The sequence below is a fragment of the Lepisosteus platostomus genome, chromosome 4, assembly GCF_059453375.1.
Source record: "Lepisosteus platostomus isolate fLepPlt1 chromosome 4, fLepPlt1.hap1, whole genome shotgun sequence".
In the NCBI taxonomy this organism is placed as follows: domain Eukaryota; kingdom Metazoa; phylum Chordata; class Actinopteri; order Semionotiformes; family Lepisosteidae; genus Lepisosteus; species Lepisosteus platostomus.
Genome location: NC_142614.1, coordinates 74,614,115 through 74,638,520, shown reverse-complemented (window position 1 = coordinate 74,638,520; position 24,406 = coordinate 74,614,115). Strand labels below are relative to the sequence as shown.

At 37.7% G+C, this 24,406-nt stretch overlaps 1 long non-coding RNA gene across 1 annotated transcript in view; it reads right to left on the bottom strand.

The window, feature by feature from the left end:
• Positions 1 to 634: 634 nt before the first annotated feature.
• LOC148673819 (uncharacterized) overlaps positions 635 to 24,406 on the bottom strand; it is a 35,394-nt gene continuing 11,622 nt past the window's right edge. Inside the window, exon 3 of the long non-coding RNA XR_015936222.1 lies at positions 635 to 1,620. This is a non-coding gene — a long non-coding RNA (uncharacterized LOC148673819). The remainder of the gene's footprint in view (positions 1,621 to 24,406) is intronic.

Here is a 24,406-nt window from a genome sequence, read left to right as displayed (position 1 = left end):
CAAGCCCCCGTAAAATGCTGAGGTTGACATTATTAAGAGCTGCACTTGTATCCAGAAGGAGGAGAATATTAAATGGCCCAGAGTCAAAAGCCATCAGCAAATCTTTAACTACCTTAACAAGGGTTTAAAAGACAGCACAGTGCCTGTCTAAATCCCAGATGAAAAGGTTCAAAGGGCTCATTCGATGCAAGATGAGATAGTAATTGAGCTGCCACTGCCATTCCAGGGTTTTTGCAAGAAAAGACAAATTGGAAATAGAATGGTAGTGGTTAAGTACTTGTGGCCAGTTCAGCTGGCCAATTTTTTAACACAGGTGGGAGCAGCAAAACATTATATGCCTATAAGAACAAGAGGAGATTTTGAAGGGCTCAACAAATGGTCAAAGAGAAGAAAAGCTAGGTTTCATTAGGAATAAAGTCTTAGAATAGAGTTTTAAATAGGTAATAGGTCTTTTCTTACAAAAGAAGCATGAACAGTGGTAAAATAAAAGAAACTCAAATCGTGAGTGAGAGATGGTGTAGTTTCTATGACTGCCTAAGGTGAGGTCAGCAGCTGGTAGCTAACATTATTTGTTCGGTTTTGTAAGAATTGCATGAATGTGTTACATTGTTTAGTAAAGGGAGGAAAAGCAAACTTTTTATCTGGTTTAAGCACTTTATTGATGGAGGAAGAAAATTACCTGTAGAAATACTGTGACAACTTTCAGTAAGGCTGAGACCAGTTAAGGACTGGTCAGGGACTCATAGACTCACAGATCAAATGCTTTGTTAGAAACCCCAATCACAACACAACTGAATAGACCTAATATATGTCTACAGTCACGTGTTTAGACATTGAAATGCTGAGTATAGCCAAAGCAAAGGGAACTGAGCATTCAGTAGTAGCTGAGCAGCAGAATGAACACACATACTGCACAAGACAATGGCAGAAATAGGGTTGCTCATAATGTTTGTTTTAGAGGATCAATATTCTAATATAATTAATTAATTGCTTATACTTATATAGAGCTTTTCTGGACACTCCACTCAAAGCGCTTTACAGGTAATGGGGATCCCCTCCACCACCACCAGTGTGCAGCCCCACATGGATGATGTGACGGCAGCCATGGTGCACCAGAACGCTCACCACTCATCAGCTATTAGTGGGGAGGAGAGCAGAGTGATGAAGCCAATTCACAGATGGGGATTATTAGGAGGCCATGAAGGGCCAATGGGAAATTGGGCCAGGACGCCGGGGTTACACCCCTACTCTTTTCGAGAAACACCCTGGGATTTTTAATGACCACAGAGAGTCAGGACCTCAGTTTTACATCTCATCCGAAGGACGACATCTGTTTACAGTATAGTGTCCCCATCATTATTCTGGAGCATTAGGACCCACATAGACCGTAGGGTGAGCACCCCCTGCTGGTCCCACTAACGGCGCTTCCAGCAGCAGCCTTAGTTTTTCCCAGGAGGTCTGCCATCCAGGTACTGGCCAGGCTCACACCTGCTGAGCTTCAGTGGGCTGCCAGCTGTGAGCTGCAGGGTGATATGGCACTGAGATAGATGGACAGGCTCCCCGTCCAGGGTGTACCCCATCTGGCGTCTCTGGGTTACTCCAGGTCCTCCCACTACAGCCCTGTATTGGATAAACCAGTTAGGAAATGGATGGATGTTTTCATGTACGGTACCATAATAACAAGGGAGAACTTCAGAGTTCTCTTGCTTTATTAAAGGTCCAGTCCAAGTGCTTCTTGGACAAGCCAATACAATGACATTTACTCAGCAGACAAGTTGACTTATTGTAATGGTCATGTGTGAAGAGGGAGAGCACATGTGGTTCTCCCTGCTCTCACTGCTAACATCAACAATAATGTCACAATCTGTGATGAAACGCTTTACAGATAAGACTATTCTTTATTTCTAGTACTTAAAATGGTGGTGGTTGCTAAACTTGAGTAATATGGGAAACTACTGCATGTAAATATAAAAAAGCAATATCTTAACATGAAAACACTTGTAATGTCACCCTTGGAGAATAATAAACAGATAGCAGAGATTTAAATTCTGACATAGTTTACAGAACAGTAATCCAAACATCTGTTATAATGACAAGGGATTTGAAGAGGACAGAGAATATATGGGAAAACCAGGGACTTCAGTGCTGTTAGCAAATTCTATAAGAGAGCTAAGGCTTGCAGCTAATGTAAACAGTTTTGTGCTTTTTTCCATTCGATTCTTTCTCAGCATGGAGCCAGTTCATTCAAATCCATGGCAAGCACTGGGGTCACAGCGGAAACAAAGACATGAAATTATACGAATTGAAAGTGAAAACAAATAACCACAAAAGCAAAATAAATTACCATGAGGTCCCGCATACCTAAGCAGCTAAACAAGAATCTAAGCTTACATAAAACCTCAAAGCTGCTTTCGCGCAGCTCTGAAACTTATGTAATAAGAGATTGTAGTGCTGTTATTTTAATGTGCTTGTTATTTTAAGGCAAGCTATTTAAAAGCCATTTAGATGTGGATTGGGAAAAGGTGTGATTTTAATTGTTCAAGGATTTTTTTTCTACAGATTTGCACATCATGCTAACCAGATGTGGTTCTTTCCTTGGTCACTACGTTTTCCCTCTTTTTTCGTGCTGTCCCTAATATAGGGAGATATGTAGGTGGAGTTTTGAGCTTCTATATCAAACACTGTTACTAGTATGGAGAGAAGAAGTCCGGACATTGTTTAACTGATTGTGTCAGATGTAACACCAGTGGGAGTTTTACTAATGACACTGCAAAAGCAGGTCTACCCTAATCAGAACTGACTTGGATACACAGGTAGATGAACAGATAAGATACTGTAGATGAACAGACAGAGAACAGAGACGAAATGATGACATTCAGAGACACCAAACTTCTTCATCAACTTGTGTCTGAGTTCCTCTGAAGATGCATCTTATGCATCAGGGGTAGAAATCAAAGAATCAAAGAGTTTTCAGGGATTAATGTCAATTGTACAGATAAAGCAGAGAAGGGATATGCACATTTAAATCTTTATATGAGTGCTTTAAAGAAAATTCACCCCACATATGTACTGGTTTACATAAAAGAACCTCATTCTAAGAATCAAACTGTTAGAAGCCAAGTTTCATTTCCACAAGATGTATTAAATGTTATAAATATAATGAGATGTATCAGAATTTTGGGATATATATAATTTAGCAAAAATCACTTGTTATAGGACATTTTTGGATGCAGAAAAAAAGTAAATACTACATGAAACTTGTACAGTTCAGTTCAAACTCCTCTGAAAAGAATGATATACATGACAATTTGTTTGTCTCGCATACTTGAAATGGTTGAAAGACATACAGTACAATGTCATGCAACTTGACAAACACCACTGGAGGAAGGAATGTGGCCAGTGCAAGAGCAAAACAGTAACACATGTGTGTTGTTTAGACAGGAACACACAGCTTACGCCTGCCGGGAACGACATTTAAAAATGCGTTTGGGCATTGCATGTAGAAAATATGGAAGGGGGGAAAGAAAAATAAAGAAAACAATTGAAAAATGAAGGATCATTCAAAAATTCCGTTTTCCTTTAATAAATCATTCTGAGTGTCGGTGAAAAGACCAAAGTCTATGCAGAGACTGTGAAATCAGAACCCCTGTGGTTGGCAGCACCCGCTTGTGCTATTCCTACTATAATAAAAGACATTTACAAGAGCTACAAACTGGCGTCCCTGCGATTTGGAGGTAGAGGAGCTGGGGGGGATGATTAGAAGCACTTTGAAACGTCTTAGAAATCAAAATACGAATTCTCAGAAATGTTGCACTTCCTCCATTCACATGACAGAAGGCCCTTAATAATTGGAATATACAAACAAAGGCTACAGATTCTAGATGGTGCGAATTAGTTCTTTGGTCCTGAAAACAGCTCAGCTCTAGTAAAAATCTCTGAAACTGTGGACCTGATGAGTTCTACAGTTGCCTGACATTGATTGACATAGTATAAGTGCTGTATTTACGCTGCCTTAAGTTTTACAAGCACAATTTTGAACTAAAGAATGAGAAAATAGGGGCTTATAAACGGACAAGAGAGAGCCAGCTGCCCCATGACTATAACAAAAAAAGATTTATAAGAATCAACAAGATCCTTTTGGTAATTTTCATTATCCCGAATTTTAATTCTGCGGATTTAAAGCTTGTGTGAATGATCAGGAACAAGTGGGATAGGGAGGGAGAATGGGGTATGTTACTTCTTTCTTTTGTAAATGTAAAATGTCTAGAAAAGGAACACTCCAAAAAAGCAAGTTAAAGACTTTTTTCAAAACGTTTGAAACACTTTTTTTTTTGTGGGAAGTGCTTCTGGGATTTATATATTAATCTCATATTTGCATTTGTTTTCCAAGTAAACTACAGTACCAAGTAGTCTCATCCTTTTAGGTGTTCTTCAAAGTATTAAATATACCTATAAGAGAATAAAAATACTAACACAGCAGGAATGGAAAAGGTGTACGGAATTTGCAATGTCTAGTCTTTGCGCAACAAATCCTGCGTATAAGACCTGACAGAACTGTTAAGCAAAAAATAAAGCAATTGTTAATAAACACAGAATCCAGTGGGCTTCCACATGGGAGAAAAACAATAATTCTCTCATCTAACTGGTTAGTAGTCACCGCTTAGAGCAATACAGCCAGTGAAGACATTAAATTCATTATCAGATCTCAGAATATTGATATGGAGTTCGCCACAGATTTGGAAACGCGTGTGTGTATCCAGTCCTTTGACAAGGACTAATTGTGTCGGCTCCTGAAATAATAGAGTTGTCTTTAAATGCTCAGATACCATTTATTACAGAAAGAGAATACAATGGAAACTGGGTTATGTGGTGAAAGCAAACCATTCCATTTCTTTTATGTGAGAGGCTATTTCTGCGTTCAAGCATCTTAACTTCCTGCAAAATGCACATTAACATACAGTAGTTATATAGAGATACCTGAGAGAACACTAGCTAAAATTGTTTTTACATTACAAGTTTTGCCTCTAATTCCTATAAAATCTAAGTATCATTATAATTTCACAATAACAGTCCAGGGAGAAAGGAAATCAACCTTTTACAACAGTGACAGAAAGGACCTTCCCTTTAGTCGAGGTCGGTCAGTATTACGGAATTTTGGAAATAAACTATGAATTAATAAAAAAAATTCAATGCCTTTCCATGGAAAAACCCTTCATAAAGAATGGAAACAAAGAAACCTTAAAATACAAGAACAAAGTACAGAAAGTAAACCAAACACACTGTGCACTAAAAGCAGAATGCCATGTTGTGTATTTATTGAAACCATTCGGAAACATTTCCATACTATCATACTTTCATACATCATCAGCAATCACCACTGATCATTTAAAGCTGTTGTAGATTTTCATTGCCGCGTAATGTTATGTATGTTATTTCTTTCTAAAGAAATCAAATGGAACCAAAAGAAGAAAAAACTGGAGTCAAAGGGACTCACCAATTAATTTTGGTGTATGTGCTTTGCCCCATTTCTTGGCATGTTGTTAACATAGATTATAATTCACAAAAAAGTGAATGTGATGTCTATACAGTAGCTTACATTGCATTCTCTTGACTTAAGCCTGATGCACTTCATTAACCAAAATCAACTGAACTTCAAAATTAGTTTTTAAAATATTTACCTGCTAAGGTAAACACTAGGTGTCCATGACTTAATCTCAAACACATAAGAAATAAATTCGATAAAGCGGATTAAAACTTTTACACAAATATAAAAAATATTTACATTGCTCACACTGGACACGTGACTCCCAAGGAATTATTTTTTTAATATTGATTATACATCTATTTATATTATATTTAATATATGTATTTATATAGATAGTGCTTTTTTTAGATATATCTACAGTGCCTTGCGAAAGTATTCGGCCCCCTTGAACTTTTCAACCTTTTGCCACATTTCAGGCTTCAAACATAAAGATATAAATTTTTTATTTTATGTGAAGAATCACCAACAAGTGGGACACAATTGTGAAGTGGAACGAAATCTATTGGATTTTTGAAACTTTTTTAACTAATAAAAAAATGAAAAGTGGGGCGTGCAAAATTATTCGGCCCCCTTGCGTTAATACTTTGTAGAGCCACCTTTTGCTGCGATTACAGCTGCAAGTCGCTTGGGGTATGTCTCTATCAGTTTTGCACATCGAGAGACTGAAATTCTTGCCCATTCTTCCTTGCAAAACAGCTCGAGCTCAGTGAGGTTGGATGGAGAGCGTTTGTGAACAGCAGTTTTCAGCTCTTTCCACAGATTCTCGATTGGATTCAGGTCTGGACTTTGACTTGGCCATTCAAACACCTGGATACGTTTATTTGTGAACCATTCCTTTGTAGATTTTGCTGTATGTTTGGGATCATTGTCTTGTTGGAAGATAAATCTCCGTCCCAGTTTCAGGTCTTTTGCAGACTCCAACAGGTTTTCATCCAGAATGGTCCTGTATTTGGCTGCATCCATCTTCCCCTCAATTTTAACCATCTTCCCTGTCCCTGCTGAAGAAAAGCAGGCCCAAACCATGATGCTGCCACCACCATGTTTGACAGTGGGGATGGTGTGTTGAGGGTGATGAGCTGTGTTGCTTTTACGCCAAACATATCGTTTTGCATTGTGGCCAAAAAGTTCGATTTTGGTTTCATCTGACCAGAGCACCTTCTTCCACATGTTTGGGGTGTCTCCCAGGTGGCTTGTGGCAAACTTTAGACGAGACTTTTTATGGATATCTTTGAGAAATGGCTTTCTTCTTGCCACTCTTCCATAAAGGCCAGATTTGTGCAGTGTAAGACTGATTGTTGTCCTATGGACAGACTCTCCCACCTCAGCTGTAGTTCTCTGCAGTTCACCCAGAGTGATCATGGGCCTCTTGGCTGCATCTCTGATCAGTCTTCTCCTTGTCTGAGCTGAAAGTTTAGAGGGACGGCCAGGTCTTGGTAGATTTGCAGTGGTCTGATACTCCTTCCATTTCAAGATGATCGCTTGCACAGTGCTCCTTGGGATGTTTGAAGCTTGGGAAATCTTTTTGTATCCAAATCCGGCTTTAAACTTCTCCACAACAGTACTACGGACCTGCCTGGTGTGTTCCTTGGTCTTCATGATGCTCTCTGTGCTTTCAACAGAACCTTGAGACTATCACAGAGCAGGTGCATTTATACAGAGACTTGATTACACACAGGTGGATTCTATTTATCACCATCAGTCATTTAGGACAACATTGGATCATTCAGAGATCCTCGCTGAACTTCTGGAGTGAGTTTGCTGCACTGAAAGTAAAGGGGCCGAATAATTTTGCACGCCCCACTTTTCATTTTTTTATTAGTTAAAAAAGTTTCAAAAATCCAATAGATTTCGTTCCACTTCACAATTGTGTCCCACTTGTTGGTGATTCTTCACATAAAATAAAAAAATTATATCTTTATGTTTGAAGCCTGAAATGTGGCAAAAGGTTGAAAAGTTCAAGGGGGCCGAATACTTTCGCAAGGCACTGTATACAGTATGTATTTATATATTATACGTACACACAAGATGCATAATGTTCTTTCTAAGGCATTCCAGAATTATAAATATAGCATTTTCAGTTCTGTGGAACAATCTTATAAATCACCTCATACGTGGAACATGTGCTCATGGCAGGAGGATTTCATCACAATGAAATGTGGCTCTTTCTTCTGGTAAAAGGCACAGCCAGTAATAATGGAAACAATCAGCCCTAATAGATTGTGGACTGTATGCAGGCTTTGAAGGCGCTGAGCGTGAGTTATCAGTGCTCTGCGCTGGCCTTTGTGTCCTGCCCTTTTACAGTTGTTTCCACTCCACCAGTGAAATGTCTAGGATTTAAGACTTCATTAGTTCATTCAAGGGCTGTGATATGGTCTTGCTGCTTCTTTTTTTAATAGGAAAGAAATTTAATTTTGCACATTCGCTGTCACCATTTTTATTATTACTAATATCGATGGGCGTTGTCATGGTTGTTGTACTGTAGCTGTGTCTTAGTTGTCTCTTGTTTGTTCCACCGTCTTCTGTTGATTTGCAGATCCTGACTCATCTCTGGTTTAACTGGACTCGTATCTGTATATCAAGAGGCTCCGGAGTGGAGCTTTTGGAGTTTGACCTGGCACTCATGTTGCATGTTGCTGTCTCTCTCTTGGTTAGCGGCAACTTGGCTATTTTTTCAGAAGGCCATTGGTCCTGTTTAGTAGTTACTGTAGCATTCCAAGAATCTCATCCAGCTGTATTGGGTATTGGCTTTAATAACATAGCTGGGTGGTTTTATATGTCCATCCAGTAGTTCCTTCACTTGTGCCCACTGATTAGCGATGCTCTGCTCATTCTAAAAGAGCCCACTTGACTCTGTCAGGCTATAAAGATAGTTTCCACCATACAGTATATCGAGTTCACAGGTCTGAATTCTTATGAGGTCAACAAATTTAGTTGTTTTCTCTTTCTTTTTAGTTTTTGCTAAAAAAAAAAGAAAATTTTTACTGTAACCCGTCTTTCTGAAGTCGTCAGTATGAGCATTCGGGTTTTGAATAAAATAATTCATTAAAAAAATGTTTTTTCATCATTTTGAAATTTTGCCATGGGAAGAGTCTGAATATTTATTTGAAGCACTGTAAATGCAATTTTCAACTTAATTGCATATGCAATAAATTCAGTAAAAAGTCCTTCTACAAATACAAGCTCCATACTGTAAATAGCTATACTCTATTGTACTGTATTGTACTGTATATAACTGTAATACATATACAGACGTAATACATTACATATACATACAGTACATATACATACTGTAATACAGATTATGTATATATTTATCATTTAATAATAATAATTAGAATTAGATTTTATTTATAGGTACTTTACAAACTCAGAATACTAATTAGATGTTCTGTACTACTTAAAACACCAAAGACAAATTGGAATATTGTTTCTGTTTTCCATGGTAAAGAGATCAAGTCTGCCTCTAAGTGTAGTTTGAGTTATAATGTACACATAAGTGCTTCCTGTCACATCAGCTGGCCATGTTTTTAAAGGCACAGTGATTCGAAGAACAGTTTCGCTTTATCAAATGCTGTATAACTGTTGAATCCTCATTGAGTCGGGATACAAAAAGCTGTCATTGTTAAAGTTTTACAGTTCTATCCCTGATATGATCGAGTGTGCAAGACAAGGATATAATTATGATGTTATCTCATATTTGATCTTACCCTGCTTTTGAGTGCTACAGTGATTGAATTATTAAATCAAGCTGGGCTTTTTAATTCACTTCCTTTATCCAATATAATATCTTGTCAGGGTTTAACGGAACACTATTAATAATTTCACTGGCATCTAAAATGAATGTTTCATTTTTAATTTTATTACTTCACTAACAAAAATCTCAGTGCAGTTTGGAATAAGACAGAAGTCAAGTCAATACTGTTTAAGACCTTTACATTTGAGTCCTGTAAATCACTTGAGCTACTGTATTTTAGAGTTCAGATATAAGAATTTATAGAAATTATGAAGAGAGTGAAAATGAATAAAGTGAATAGCAGATTCAGATGTGAATTTTTCCGTTGCTTATTTATACTGTATATGCATACTGTATGCATTGTAGTCTAATAACATTTAAACAAGAAAGCATGATGTTCTCATAATAAAAAGCAAAACAATCTAAACCCAGTGGTAGTAAATTAATTACTAAATATGGCAGAACTTCTTTAAAATTAATCTTTCACACTTGCCAAAACTGAAAGAATTGTCAATGTTTAACATACAGTGGTATACAGTGTGATCTAGGTGGCTCCAAAGTGATCAGTGCAATTCAGTTTGTAGCTCAGGAATAGTCAAGACAAAGAGGAACTTACACACAAGCTAGAAACGTTTCGAGACATTGCTCAACAAGACCGAGATGTCTTTCTGTCTTTTTGAAGATGTATTTCTGTTTCTGTCTTCTTCTGCTTCTAAAGATGGCTGCTTTTCTTCCTTCTCCAGTATTTTTTTATGAAGGAAACTTATTTACAAAAAGGAACCTGAACAGAAGTAAAGAAACTGCATATCATAAAAAAAAAATCTCAAAAGCAACAAAACTCCTTCTACGAGCCATGGCTAAATCCCAGGTTTGTTTTATAAAAAAAAAATTCCCTCTTAATGTCAAGTCCACCTGCAACTTCAAGTGAGCCTTTTAACAAATAAAGCAGATCAAAACTGTTAATCCCCTTGATCTTGTAATCAACTATCAGCTACTATTTCTTCCTTCTGCCTCTGTTAGTGTGAGTTGATTCAGCCCTGCTGGGTTTCATGAGAGTTTTACTGCCCTTCTGCAGTTATGGTGTTCAAATAGGGAGCATTGAGAATGCTAATCCAGGTAAGTCTTTCATTTCATTTGATGTTCTTTGGTGTACTTACATTATCATGAGAAAAACTTGTGCATTTCTGACATCCTTTCCAGGTATTTAAATCAACACTTTACAGCCTATTAGCAAGAGCTTTAGAGGACAATAGCTTTCAAAGACAACCCTTGTATGTCATGCTCAGAGGTAAATTTTGATGTTTTATGAAGAAAAGAAAAAATAAACAGGAATTCTGACTTCTGACAGTTTATAATTCTTTTAGACTTACAGTACAGTGACATGGTGAGCTTTGAAAATGTACTAGTGGATTTGTATTTTTTGTAAATATGTGAATTTATAAGTATAGATTATATGCATTTAGACTATTTATAAATAAAAGTATTTTGCTTTTAAAATATAACAAATGTTGGTGACATCTGGAATAATGTTATTTCATTTTAACCAGAAACAAGAAAACGATATCAGCTGTGCTTTTTCTAGCTTTGCCCTAAGATATTTTCAAAACCAAATGTTTTTCAGCAGGCTATTAGTTTCAGCCAATTGCAAATTGAATTATTTGTTCAAATGCGTTTATCACTGGTTAATTTACTATCAGTGACCACATAGGCTGTAAAATGCAGACTATTAGGAAGCCTATCTGAAACACATTCATCCTGGTTACCAATACACAGAGTCCCACAACACACAGCCCCATAGCCTCAGTTAAAGTACATTTCAAGAAGTCAATGACTGAATAAGAATGATTGAGGAATGAACAACGCTTTCAAAACCCTATAGGAATAGTCTATCATGAAATGATTTCAGGAAATGGACTAAGGTGCTGCAAATGTTCTTCAGAGAACACTACCGGCATTAATAAAAAAACACCTGCTTCCTAGAGAAGTAGCTGGCCAATGTAATTTCATTAAGAAATGTTAAAATGCTGACTAACAACAAACAAGAACAAGGCATGCCATGTTTCTGTAAAGTAAGTTTCTTAATGTTGCTGTTACAAATACCTGGTTAACAACCTTGACTTTGGCTGTATTTATTATGCCTCACTAAGGCTGTCTCAAAAGTAAACAAGTAGAAACAAAAGAATAAACAAGAAAATTTGAAACAAAGAGTAACTAATTTCAGTTCAGGCAAAGAATTTAAAAGGGGCGTAAAAGAACATTTTACACAAGCAGTGTGCATTAAAAAAAACAAACAGAAACGATCATTTATAGAAAAGATGCTTTTCATGTTACACATAGTGGCTTGCCCATGCTGGTTATGAGAGAGCTCTGAAATGGACAGTGTTTGATGACAGAGAGGTGTCATCCTGAAGATAAAATAAATCCAACATAAAATAAAATTAGGGAATACAAGGTAAATAGTTTTATTCATTGCTCTTTAAAAAAACAAGAAATCAATAACAGGCAGTAATAGTCCTGAACGTATCTAAAGATAAGATCGCTTTATTGGCCATATACAATTTCTTGCATTAGGAATTCATCTTTTCGCATACCCCAACTTGCTCTCCATGAGACACACAGACAGGGGGAGAAGCTTGGGGTCAGAGCGCAGGGTCAGCCATTGTACAGCGCCTCTGGAGCAGTTGGGGTTAAGGGCCTTGCTCAGGGGCCCAACAGAGTAGGATTCCTCTGCAGGCTGCGGGAAATGAACCAGTAACCTTACAGCCACTGGCGCAGATCCTGAGCCACAGAGCCACCACCCTGCCCCCACTTTTTTATAAAGATTTTTTTAAGGAACTTCAGTTCTTTCCCATTATACGCCCAACTCAGTTAAGATCGACTCCAGTTTTCCTTTCTCGGGTGACTTGGGTTGTGATGACCATACCAACAGAAGTAAGGCAGGAGAAGAGCAAAAACGCGTTTGTAAATGGGGAAGAAGGAGAGGCAGGAATTGTAAATCAAGCTATGACTACGATCTGATCACCAGCACTCGACAGGTTCTGGTACGAGAGCAGTGTGCCTTAACAATATCTTTTTTCCATTCAATAGTAGATTAAAAAGAAAGGCCAGGGCAGAAGAGGTTTGCATCTGTTGTGTATTTTACCAGGCAAGCTGCATGTCGGGCGCTGTTTACTGCCATTAAAGCATCTTGTTTTATAAAGCCCAATCCTACAGAGAGCACCCCGGAGTCATGAAAGACAAAGACACTGTAAGAAGTGCGCAGAGGAACCAGTGTTTGAGTGGCCCTGGAGGGGAACGTGCAGTTTAAAAGGGAAAGGCCAGGCTCATCTGAAGAGGTTTACACATTTTGAGTGCATTGTCTTAAGTCTTCAAAAAGGCTCCAGAAACGATGGGAGGGAGTCACCGTAGTGAGGTTCCAGTATTCCTCACCGGCTTTCAACTCTCTCCTGATGTGTTCAATAACTGAAAAGCATTTGATATTCCTTTGCTACTTTGTACCGTTCAAGACAATGGCTTATTGAAACAAACGAGAAAACAACTTTCAAAAAAGACACCGCTGGCAGCCTCCTTTCCTTTTTATATTCTTGATGTATCACTGTGCTGCCAGTGATTCTGTATTACCTTCCAGACAGGACAGACCGCCTTCTGACAGCCTGCATTTTAATGCTCTGATGCTCTAATCCATGCCAACAAGAGGTGATGAAAAAGGGAAAAGGCTCTTCTTAATCGCCAGCTAATGATTATGACAAATACCTGTCTCTGTCACAAAACAGGAAGAAAACAGCATGCCAGCATGGAAATGGCTCCAATAAATTGTTAAAAAAATAAACACTGGCATGAGTAAATACAGTAAAAGTTTCATTTTCAAATTACGACCCGTTTAATCAAGAAAGGTGCAGCACAATGCAAAGCACCCCCCAAAAGCACAATAAGTTGTCAGAGAGCTGCTATCCAGAAAGAATCAAAGTTGATCAAAATCCAGCACACATGAACATATTGGATTGTTTAAGTCATTCATCGTTTATCTGTATTGGAACATGAGATTCATGCTTGAGGATGAAATATGAATGACTCAAGAGGCCTTTAATACTGATCAGCAATCACTACTTGACTTGAAAGACATGGGATCTCCTCCCCGGAGATAAACAACATCCACTCCAGTTCCAGGGGAGGTGGTAATGTACAATATTGACCAGACATTGCTGGGACTGTGTGTTGCACAGTGAGCTGAGGCATTGGATTGTGTCTGATGATGGGGTCAGCCATAGCAGCCAGATCACCCTGCAGCTCACAACTGGCAACCCACTGAAACTCAGCAGGTGTGAGCCTGGTCAGTACCTGGATGGGAGACTCCTGGGAAAGCTAAGGTTGCTGCTGGAAGAGGTGTTAGTGGGGCCAGTAGGGGGCGCTCACCCTGCGGTCTGTGTGGGTCCTAATGCCCCAGTGTAGTGACGGGGACACTATACTGTAAACAGGCTCCGTCCTTTGGATGAGATGTTAAACCGAGGTCCTGACTCTCTGTGGTCATTAAAAATCCCAGGGCGTTTCTTGAAAAGAGTAGGGGTGTAACCCCGGCCAAATTTCCCATTGGCCTTTACCAATCATGGCCTCCTAATAATCCCCAACTCTGAACTGACTTCATCACTCTGCTTTCCTCCCCACTGAGAGCTGGTGTGTGGGGAGCGTTCTGGTACTCTATGGCTGCCGTTGCATCATCCAGGTGGGGCTGCACACTGGTGGTGGTGGAGGGGATCCTCAAGCGCTTTGAGTGGAGTGTCCAGAAAAGTGCTATATAAGTGTAAGCAATTATTCTTATTCTCAGTTGGAGTGCAGAGCCATGTCTGAGTTTGCACTGTGGAGTAAAGAGGAAATCTACCGTACTTTACAAAAATAAATGAAAGCTAAATTGAAGGGGTGTGTGTGTAAAAAGTTGTAATTTCTTCACACATGCAGGTTACCATTGCATTATGAAATTTGCTGAGTTACCATAAATCATGCTCCATGCAAATCAGTCAAATATACTATAATGTTGGAAGACAAATAGGAAATGTCGAAAGAGAATACCATTACCATAACATTTTTTGTCATACAATAACTATGAGGAAGACAGCATCATATATTTCTCTGGTGGATACTGCAATGGATTTTAGACTATGAAAGTAGCAGAACAAGATCAATACTGCTGTCATGCCCTCCAAGATTAAGCCGAGCCAAACAAAGTGTTTGTAGTCTTTCAGAATACAAACTGTTGACTCATAATTTGACCTCATATCTCAAAGACTCAAAGCTTTTATAAGGGGTAGTTTTGGACAGTTTTGATTACAGGTGAACTATGCAAAACTGAATGATGATGTAGTGTAGCCATGTTCTGTTGCTTCTCGTTAGTAGCAAAATTCAGAAATGGGTGTGTAATAATTGGTAAATTAGTAAGCCCACAGTATCTTTCTCCTTCCCCTCTAAGCATTCAGCTACTGCATACTTTCCCAACATGTGTTTTGGACATCAAAAACACATAGACTGAAACAGTTGATTTCTGAGAAAATAAATGTCAGAGTACATTCTTCTCCTCTAATGTTATGCATGTGCTCTATGAGTCCACAAATGCAAGCTCCTATACAGCTCACATAAACATTCCTTTACAAGCATACTGGGCATCGGATTTTGAAATGTTCCCAAAACCAAAAGGTATGAGTAGGGAACAGTCAAGACCGTTGATCAAAGCTCTTGCCAATGAAATTCAATAATCCTTGGTGACAACCCTTGAATCGACCGACTCAGTTTCGGGATACAACTATCGAACGGTGCACCACGCCACACAGGTCCCAGATAGTTTCTGAAAAAAAAAAATTAAGATTGGTCTCCTAAACCACCCGTTCTAAACCTGACCTGGGCCCCAAAATCCAGCGCTGATCTTAAAAATTGTCTAAGCAGTGTGTGAATGCAAACCCTTACTCTACCTGGGGTGTCAAGTGAGAATATCGCTATCTATATCTGAGACTCTCTGGGCATCGGATTTTGACATTTCCCCCAAACCTAAAGTTATGAGTGGGAAAAAATCAAGACCATTGATCCAAGCTCTTGCAAATAAATGAGATTCATTAATGCTTGGTAACAGCTCTTGATCCGACTGACTCAGTTTCGGGATACAACTATCGAACGGTGCACCGCGCCACACAGGCCCCAGAGACTTTCTGAAAAAATCGGATGTTCCCCAAACCTAAAGGTATGAGTGGGAAAAAATCAAGACCGTTGATCAAAGCTCTTGCAATTAAATGAGATTATATAATGCTTGGTGACATCTACTGATCCAACCGACTCAGTTTGGGGATACAACTATCGCGCAATGCACCGCGCCACAGGTCCCAGAGAGTTTGTGAAAAAAGAATTTCAGATTGGACTCCAAAACAACCTGTCCTAAACGTGACTTGGGCCAGAAAATACAGCACTGAGCTAAGCACAGCAAGGAGCACAGAGAGCTTCTGAAAAGAATAATTTCAGATCGGAGTAAAAAATGAATGTAGTATAAATTTGGAAAACTCCAAGATAAAGTGAAAAACTTTTTTCCCGTTGATATTTTTTGTATATATTTTATGTTAACGCTAATTATTTATATGTGAATGGATTTTCACTTAACAATTACAAAATACTCTTGTTTATTGTAGGCTACAACACCTTGTGCAGCCTGAATAATAAAGCATGATTTATCCACAGCACTGTTTTTGTATGATGTCTAAAGTCTATTGCATTTAGACATGCAGGAGCCTGTATTTATAGGAAAATGTTTACACTTGCAAGATGAACATTTTTGCTCCCTCCCCTTTGTAAACAAGTGAGGTTAAGTTTAAATGTTTGTGTTTAAGTTCCTTGATTGCTTGTACTTTCCCCTTGACTCCTTATAAAAGTCTGAAATATTAGATTCCAACAAGCACAGTCATATCTGAAAGTGCTCGGGGAGTCATCTCATCTCAAGATCATGCCAGTCTTCTAAGAACACAATAAGCAATTCAAACCTGACCTTGGAACCAAAATACATCCTCAATAAATGGTCCTTTAAAGAATTAAACTCAGTACAAGAATGTGTTCTAAATCCTAAAGTCATTAATTAGACCAAGATAATGCTTCAGTAACTACTTTACGTTTTGGACAGATTTATTTTTTACATTAATGTACACATACAAACTCACTGGTTAACAAATACTTGTGTTTCTGAACTGCTTTTTTCAAATGGTACCTGTGACCACAACCTGAAACCAAATTCTTCTAGAACAATCTCTCAGTTCCATTATTTGATTAATAATAATTTAAAAAATATATATATTTGCAATGTACTGTATATTTGAAATATGTAAGTACATATTTGTTACATTTTGTAACTCAAAAGCCTTGTTTTGCATTTTTTTGCTGGATCCAAATTGGATGAATTGCAATAATGATCCATTTTGCATAATTTAACATGTTTATATTGAGTTTTATTCACAGGTATGGAGTCCTTTGTTTTAGTTACACTAAAGATTGCTTCCTAATGTAATGTTGCAATGTATGTAGAATAAAATGAATTGGAATTTGGTTGCTGTGAATGAATGTTTGCTTGTAAAAAAATAATTAACCTGCAGATTTGCTTTGTAATTGTTGTGATAAATTCATATTCTGGCCATGTTAATATGGAATATTTCAGCTGTGATTGGACCACATGGTGATAAAGGAAATAGAATTACAAATATTTACAATTCAAAAAAAGTATAAGGAAAATTTGAATTGTTTAAAGTTTCTTTTACCTTTCATGTCCGTGCAAAAAAAAGTGAACAGATGAATGACACTCAGGAGCTCAGAGGGTTATTTAGCAATGACACTGGAATAGGTGTGAATATGGAGAATAGCATATTCACCATAGAATTCTTTCTTGATTTTATACCATAAAGAATCAAAACAAGACCTACAAGTTCATATCTTTCACGCAGGCCTTTGTAGATCCGGGGAAACGTGTCTGACTAAATGAGTTAACACAACCAAGGTCAGTGTGGTATCTGCATGTAAAAAATGACCTTCTAATGAACCAGTGTGTCAATGGAGAGAAAGTTTCCTGTAAAAGTTCATTTGGAATTACAGAAGATTAATGAGTATGTTTTTATTGGACTCTGTTCCACATCCAACATTTTTAAGAGCGATAAGATCAGAATATTTATTGTGCTTTTTTCAGATAATTTGCTATGTTAATTCTTGAGCTTGATGCTGCTTTTGTCTGTTTCTTGCATGTTATTCTTATGAAAACCCAGGGGAAGAAAAGGGATTTATATACTTTGCATACACTTCCCTCAGATTAGGTATTCAGGCATAATTATATTTGGCGTGCAATAGTGCATTGGAACATCTAATTTAACTTGCAATCTGTGAAATTAAACCTATTATTTAACCATTAGATCAGCCGCTGTCTTATATACCTTAGCTCATTTGTTTTGTGATAATACATTTTTATATGTATCAAATTTCTTGTGTGTATCCACCTCAAGGCAGGAAAATGTTTTCTCTCCAGTGAGAAGCATGTAACACTCCAGTACTCAGATAAACTATTTCTACAGGATTTCTGTTTAGAAGCAGGCTGGTGGTGCTCAGATCTATGTATCTAACAGAAGGTGGAGCAGTTGTTTGTTGATCATTGTTTAAAACGTTTTAGTTTTGTGTTATTCTAAATTTCAATTACAAATAAATTGCTCCAGAAACGTGTTTCTTGAAATTCTAACCAGATTTCTTTTACTGTTCTTTTTCACATGCAAAAAAAAGATTTCTTCAATAACTTCTTTTTCGAATTCTTCACATAGATTATTATGCATTTTATCATTTTAAATTATGCACAAAACACTAAATTATCTCTTATTTTGTAACCTTGATATTTCACTTGTTAAAATATCTCTCTTGTATTAATAATAGTTTCTCTAGAACAGAGAAACAGGTTCCTTTCCATTTGGGGGGCATTATTTTAGAGAGGGAAATTAAGTTTTAGGTAAGCTGCATTGTGGTTTCTAAGAACACAGGTTCCATCTGTGTTTTGTAAGGTGTTCTGTATAAGAAGAATACAGGTACAGAATTCTGGGAATTTTTGTCTGTAGAAGGTAGAGCTCTGCAACTCACAGACCTGAAAATAACTCTTTGTGTGTTGTTTTGTTTTATATATTGTGAATGAATACATCTTATAGTTTTCCGCCTGGTCATTACTCTTATTAGGGTTTAGAATGAGAAAGAAGCAGACAATGAGGGAATGATGCAGAACTGACTCTGAATTCGAAACCGATGGGTTCAGAGTCAATAGAAGAAAGATGGTTCCTCTTTAAAAACATCATTTTAATTGCAGAAAAGGAACTCATTCCTACAGCAATTAAGTCCAAGGCAAACATGACCTGAGATGGTTAAATAAAAAAATTAAGGAAGAAAAATCAAAAGGAAGAGAGCTCACTACAGAGTCCTCAAGATGAAAGATAGAAAGAGTACACTAAGATACTTTATCTCTCACTGAGGATGGCAGGGGTACCCACAGAGTGCAGATTTGCAAATGCAGCACTGAATCATTAAATTCAGGACAAACATGAACCAGAAAACTATCGACCAATCTGTCTTACTTCTGCTTACTTGTAAAGTTATGGAAGCAGTAGTTAGAACTAAACCAGAAGCAGAAGTTTTAGAATAAGCAGCACAGAGAGTAGATATGCAGTATATATACATACTGTATATATATAAACATATATATAGCATAACATGTCATTTTTAAAATCTCATAAAAAACAAATTCTCATTATTAAAAGCTATAGGAACGTAAAAGTGTAAACTGTAAGTATGGAAAAAATATTTAACAAATAAGAGAGTGTGCATTATTTTGAGCGGTGCAACCTCTGATCAGGCAGATGTTAGCAGAGGTGAACCACATGGACCCATTTTAGTCTCTCCTTGATCTGCATCAATCATTTGTGAGGTAAATGTCCTCATGTTCTGAAAAAGACAGAGGATGCCTGGAAAGCCAAGTATTCTAGGCAGTTATCTAGAACGGTCTTTAAGATGACACAGATGAAATGTGGTTAAATCAGTGCTCTTTCATTTGCACTGGAACCCCAAGTTCTGTTGTTGAAAAGGCCTGTTGATCTGAATTATAAAAACATATGAAAGACTACAAACGAGATCAAAATGTTTGTTTGCCAGTAGCTACTGTAATTGATCTAAGAATCTCATTCAGCTGGTTCCCAATGGAAGCCTCCATGTCAATGACATGGAGGGGTAGCCTGTTCTATACTCCAACAGTACTTTTTCACGAACAGTTCCGTCCTGTTCTCAGTATTAAAAGTACTTCCACTTTAGTTTTCAGTTGTGTCCCCTAAAAGTTTCACTGTTAATTCCAAAGGATTTTGCTGTGTTGACCTTAACAATGACTTTAACAAGTTTGCAGTAATTCAATCAGGTCCTGTTGTAGTCTTGTACTCTGTACAATTATGATACTGTAGCTTCTTTCAAGAAACACAGAGATGAAGCCCTCAGATCAATTAACTTTTGATAACCACACCATCTAGGTGGGTTAAATGTCCTTATGTTCCAAGGAAAAGGCAGCCCAGCAAGTCATAATGACATTACAAGTCCTGGAAAGAAAGAAGAAAGATATTATTAAAATATGTGAGACACTGTGTGTCCCTTTGTTGCTCTAGTGTGGAAAAGAGAAAGGAAAATTACCTGTGAGGAGTTCATGATTGCGGAAAACAGGAGAAGAGGAATGTCATATCCCTTGGGATTTTGTGAATCTGTCTACTAAATGCCAGGTAGTAATTAAGCAAGTAATTATAGGACCAAAATACAATATACTGTGTCTAAGGGGAACATTGGTAAAAATTAAATCCTGAAGTCTACTTGGAGGGACCAGACTCCCCTTGCATGGATGTACAGGTCAGCATTAAATCAAACAGTCTGTGATTTCAGAAGAAAGACACAGAAATACAAGTCGAACATTGTGGTTTGATGATTAAGATGAAAACCAGTTGTCATATACTGTACAACATCCTGGATATCCATACACACAGCAAACTGAATGAAGTACTCTGCGCATGGGTACAACAGCAGCTACTGAACCAGGAATTGAACTTGCATCTCTCCAGGCTAGAATCAAGAGCCCCTGCCTCTATGCTGGAGCGTTTGGCAGCATTAGTCCGGTTGTATCTCACGCTACAAATTCAGAAACTCTAGCCCAGTATCCCAAGAAGGAAGAGGGAGGGATCATACAACCAAAGAAGTTTAAGCAAGTAAGGGCAGTCATTTTCACATGAGCTTGAAGAGAAGGGGCATACATTTGTTTAAATTGTGGAAAATATCATATAAGGTTTGCTAAATTTACATCCTGTCCATTTATTGTGGATTTATTCATTTATTTCTCAAAAAATGCCACAAGTTCCAGTTGTTTCTAAACTGCAAAGCCAATCGTGTTTAACTGTGCAGGGGTCTGCATTCATAAATCTGAATGGCTGTTGTGTATCTCCCAGGAATTTCTGTGGAATTATATATAATCCTTATTAGTGGATGTGGAGTATTATTATTATTATTCATCACACAGTTGATATAACTTCTTCAATTCTCCTTCAAGATACAGTACAACCTTCTTGATCAGGCAATATCAATTGACTGTCTTTTAAAGCACTAACGATCCAGTGTCTTCATAGATATCTCATGAAAATAATTCTCTATTTGTGACTGTTACTGTTGCCAAGACCATGCAATTGAGGTTTGCAGATTCCATTACACTTTCATTCCGGATCAAATTTTTAGGGGGAAATTGTGCTTGCCAAAATTGTTAATCCCTTGCGTCAGCACGCCCAAACCTACAGTATATCTAAACCCACATATTCTCCACTGGAGGGTTTTCAGAACTTTGCTGGACACATTAAGGACTGAAAGTCAATGTCGTTCTCTATTCTCAGTAATTTTGCCTTGAAAGGGTTACACTTGGGGGTTTCTCCTTTTTTTTCATCTTGAGTCAAGTTCATTAGGTGATTGAACCAGCAGTGGAGAAAGCGATAATCCACTCAATCTGATTTATTTATAAGGAAAAAGGAAACCTGGTATTGGCAACAGAAAACACAAAATGTCTGTAGGTTGTGCAACAGTTTCCCTTCAGTTTTCCTGACACTAGAAAATAAATAAATAAAGCAGGAGGCAAATGTCCTGGGAGTGCCTGTTCAGGCAAACCTGAGGCTGACTGCGAATGCTGTCATGCTGGAGAGCTCATGGATTATTCATGTGTAATTACAGAAGGTTTTTGAGCATGTTTAAATCACCCCCCGCCTCATTACAGCCCATAACAACTGAAACAGCAATTGTCATAGGAAGGTTTAAGTGCAGCTGTGATCAATAATGATAAATGTTAAAAAATCCAGTATCAAGGAGGAGGCCCATAAATCTGAATACTATACATAAAGAAGAGCAGCTGGAGGGTTTCTAAATCTAAGTCTCTCTTTTCTGTCCGCGCCCAGTGAAGAAAAGGAGAAGAGGACGATCATTTCTAATCAACCACCATGCGGACAAGATGGCTTGATTTACATCTTGATTTCCAGGAGCAACGGTTCCTTTCAAGGTCAACTCCAGGTGAACGCAGGGTCAGCCAGGGGTCAGGCGGGCTCCCAGGCGGGTCAATAACGCCTCCTGACTGGGAGCGAGGGGCAAGCGGGTCACTCCGAGTCAACGCACACGCCCGACCACACCGGCGCTGCTGGGCTCGGGATGCATCTGGGTTTGTGAGTTTTTAAAAGTACGTTGCCTTTCGTTTTTCCTTTAAAAGGCTCTGCCAGTCACTTCCTGCAATCCCACCACCTTCCCCTCTTTCTTTCTCTCTCTGTGTGCTGGTAGCAAACTGTGGTAAGAAAACAAGTCAGAAATCAAGCTCTCATTGGGGTTGACAAAAGGTCACAGTTGACAGGCACTGAGGTTAAACTGCCGACTTAAAATACTGTTCATTACCCTTCACAGCCTTTTACTAAATTCACTTCTTTGTGTTACAGTCAGAGCTGAGCATCAATATTCCAGACCTTCTAATTTATTAGCGATTGCTGAATTGTATGGGGAACCTTTTGTACAAAGGTATCATTGATCTTATGGTTATTTCAAATGTGCTGCCAGTACAACCGTGGGGACTCCAATTGCCTTCTTTGTAGGAAAAGGAAAAATAAAAGATTTTTTCCACCAATTTCCAGAGTTTGCTGTTTTTTTTTCGCAGTGGCATTTAAAGTATTATACTGTACAAGCGAAGACTTTTAAAAATTTAAATGTATGACGATTAATTTCAGTATGTCTACAACAGGAATAATATTATGACAAAGTTTTTAAATAATACATACGTATCCTAGAGATAAATAAGAAAAGGTCTGTTTCCATATTGCCTATTATTTCAACATTTTTGAGTAACAGTATAAGAAATCTTTGATTCTTTTATGCTTGTTTTTTACAACAAAATTAAAATAGTAACGAAACAGTACTGAGTTCCATTTCCTGTACAAGCTTTTTCGTTCTAGTTAATACAAATGGTTCAAATGATAGATCAGATCAGTCTGTGCAGAATAAAACACGATTACAGTATGTTAAAAACTGTATTATTAAAACAAATGTTGACAAAATTATTGTTAGTCTGTTGCTTTCTTTCTGTTAGTAAAAAATCACCTCTAGCTAATTTTCCTGACAATATTTGAAATGATTAACAATAAAGATTCCAGTAAATATTAAATATTAACCTGGAACACCTTTCATTTCCACCATTTGAACTGCTCATCCATTTTCATTTCAGCAAAGCTGAATCATAATTAAAGACTTGACACTTGACACAGATTTACATGTAAAACACTCAACTTCTGTTATTTAATAAAGGGAGTCAGAAATGCAGGTTTAAATGTAATATGTCAAAGAGAGGAGCAGAACATCATTCAGGCCAAAAGAAAGTTCAGAAAAACAAAGAAGCTTTGTGCACAAGCAAAACACAATAATGTTATTAATTATCTCGCTGGAAACAGCAAATGCTTGTAACTTTTACAAAACATATTATTTTCCTCCTTGGCCCTTCCTCCCTAAGGGGGACTGGAAATAAATGCTGTGACTTAAATAACAAGAGACTAACATCATTTTCGCAACAAGGTCTGCATAATTTCATGACCATGAGTGAGCAGCTGACTTAAACTAAAATGTTTCAGTTCTGTGCGCATATAGGGGCATAAATAATTCAGAATTAATCCCTGCAGTGGGGACAATGTGAATCGTAAATTATCCATGCACCATCCTTAACATTAGAAGCAAAGAACCCGTAGTAACAAACTATGAGTGTTGCTCATTACGTACATTTCATAGACACCTTAACCTTTGAATATTAATTTCTCAGCACTACTTGTAGATAGGTGGTGGAGCGCTTCAGAGTTTGCTTGCAGAGGCGTAATGCACAAGATATATTTGCAAGAAGTTGCCACGCAGCATGCACTTCATCTAAATGTGTCACTTGTACTGTATTTCTAAATACTATAATCCCAGCATGGGAACTTGTTTTCTACTAACATGTATTAAAGATGAATGGATGTGTTTGACTAAGTAAACCTTTTGATATGTAAAGCAACGGAGTATAAATCTTTATACAGTACCTGTGTAAGAAAAGTCAAATCCTACAGAAGAATGTATACATATTTATAAATATAGTATGTTCTTATTCTAGATAAAATGTATATGAACATATCTAAACCTATGTTGTATATATAAGTACTGCATGTACTGTATATTTCTTTCCTTAACACTTTTCCTTAAAAGTTGGCAAAAGAAAGGCGGTCATTTGGTTGTTTGGCTGTTTGGTTGCTAAAAGCTGAATGGCTCAAGGATGTCGCCCAGGGATTTCGTGAACGACGGCCGAGTATTGGCTCTGACACATATCTGGATAGCTTGTCCCAGGCTCCCACGACCCAGTTCCATACTGAAAATGACAGAAATTAAAGCATGCATCTGAAATGTAGTTCCGTTCTATACATCAGCAATTTCGTCCACGTGAATTTTCTTGAATCAATAACCGACGGAGAGTATCAATATTATTTTTATAGTGTGCTTTTAATAATGATAATAGCGCTGTGACTTTATCGACCTAC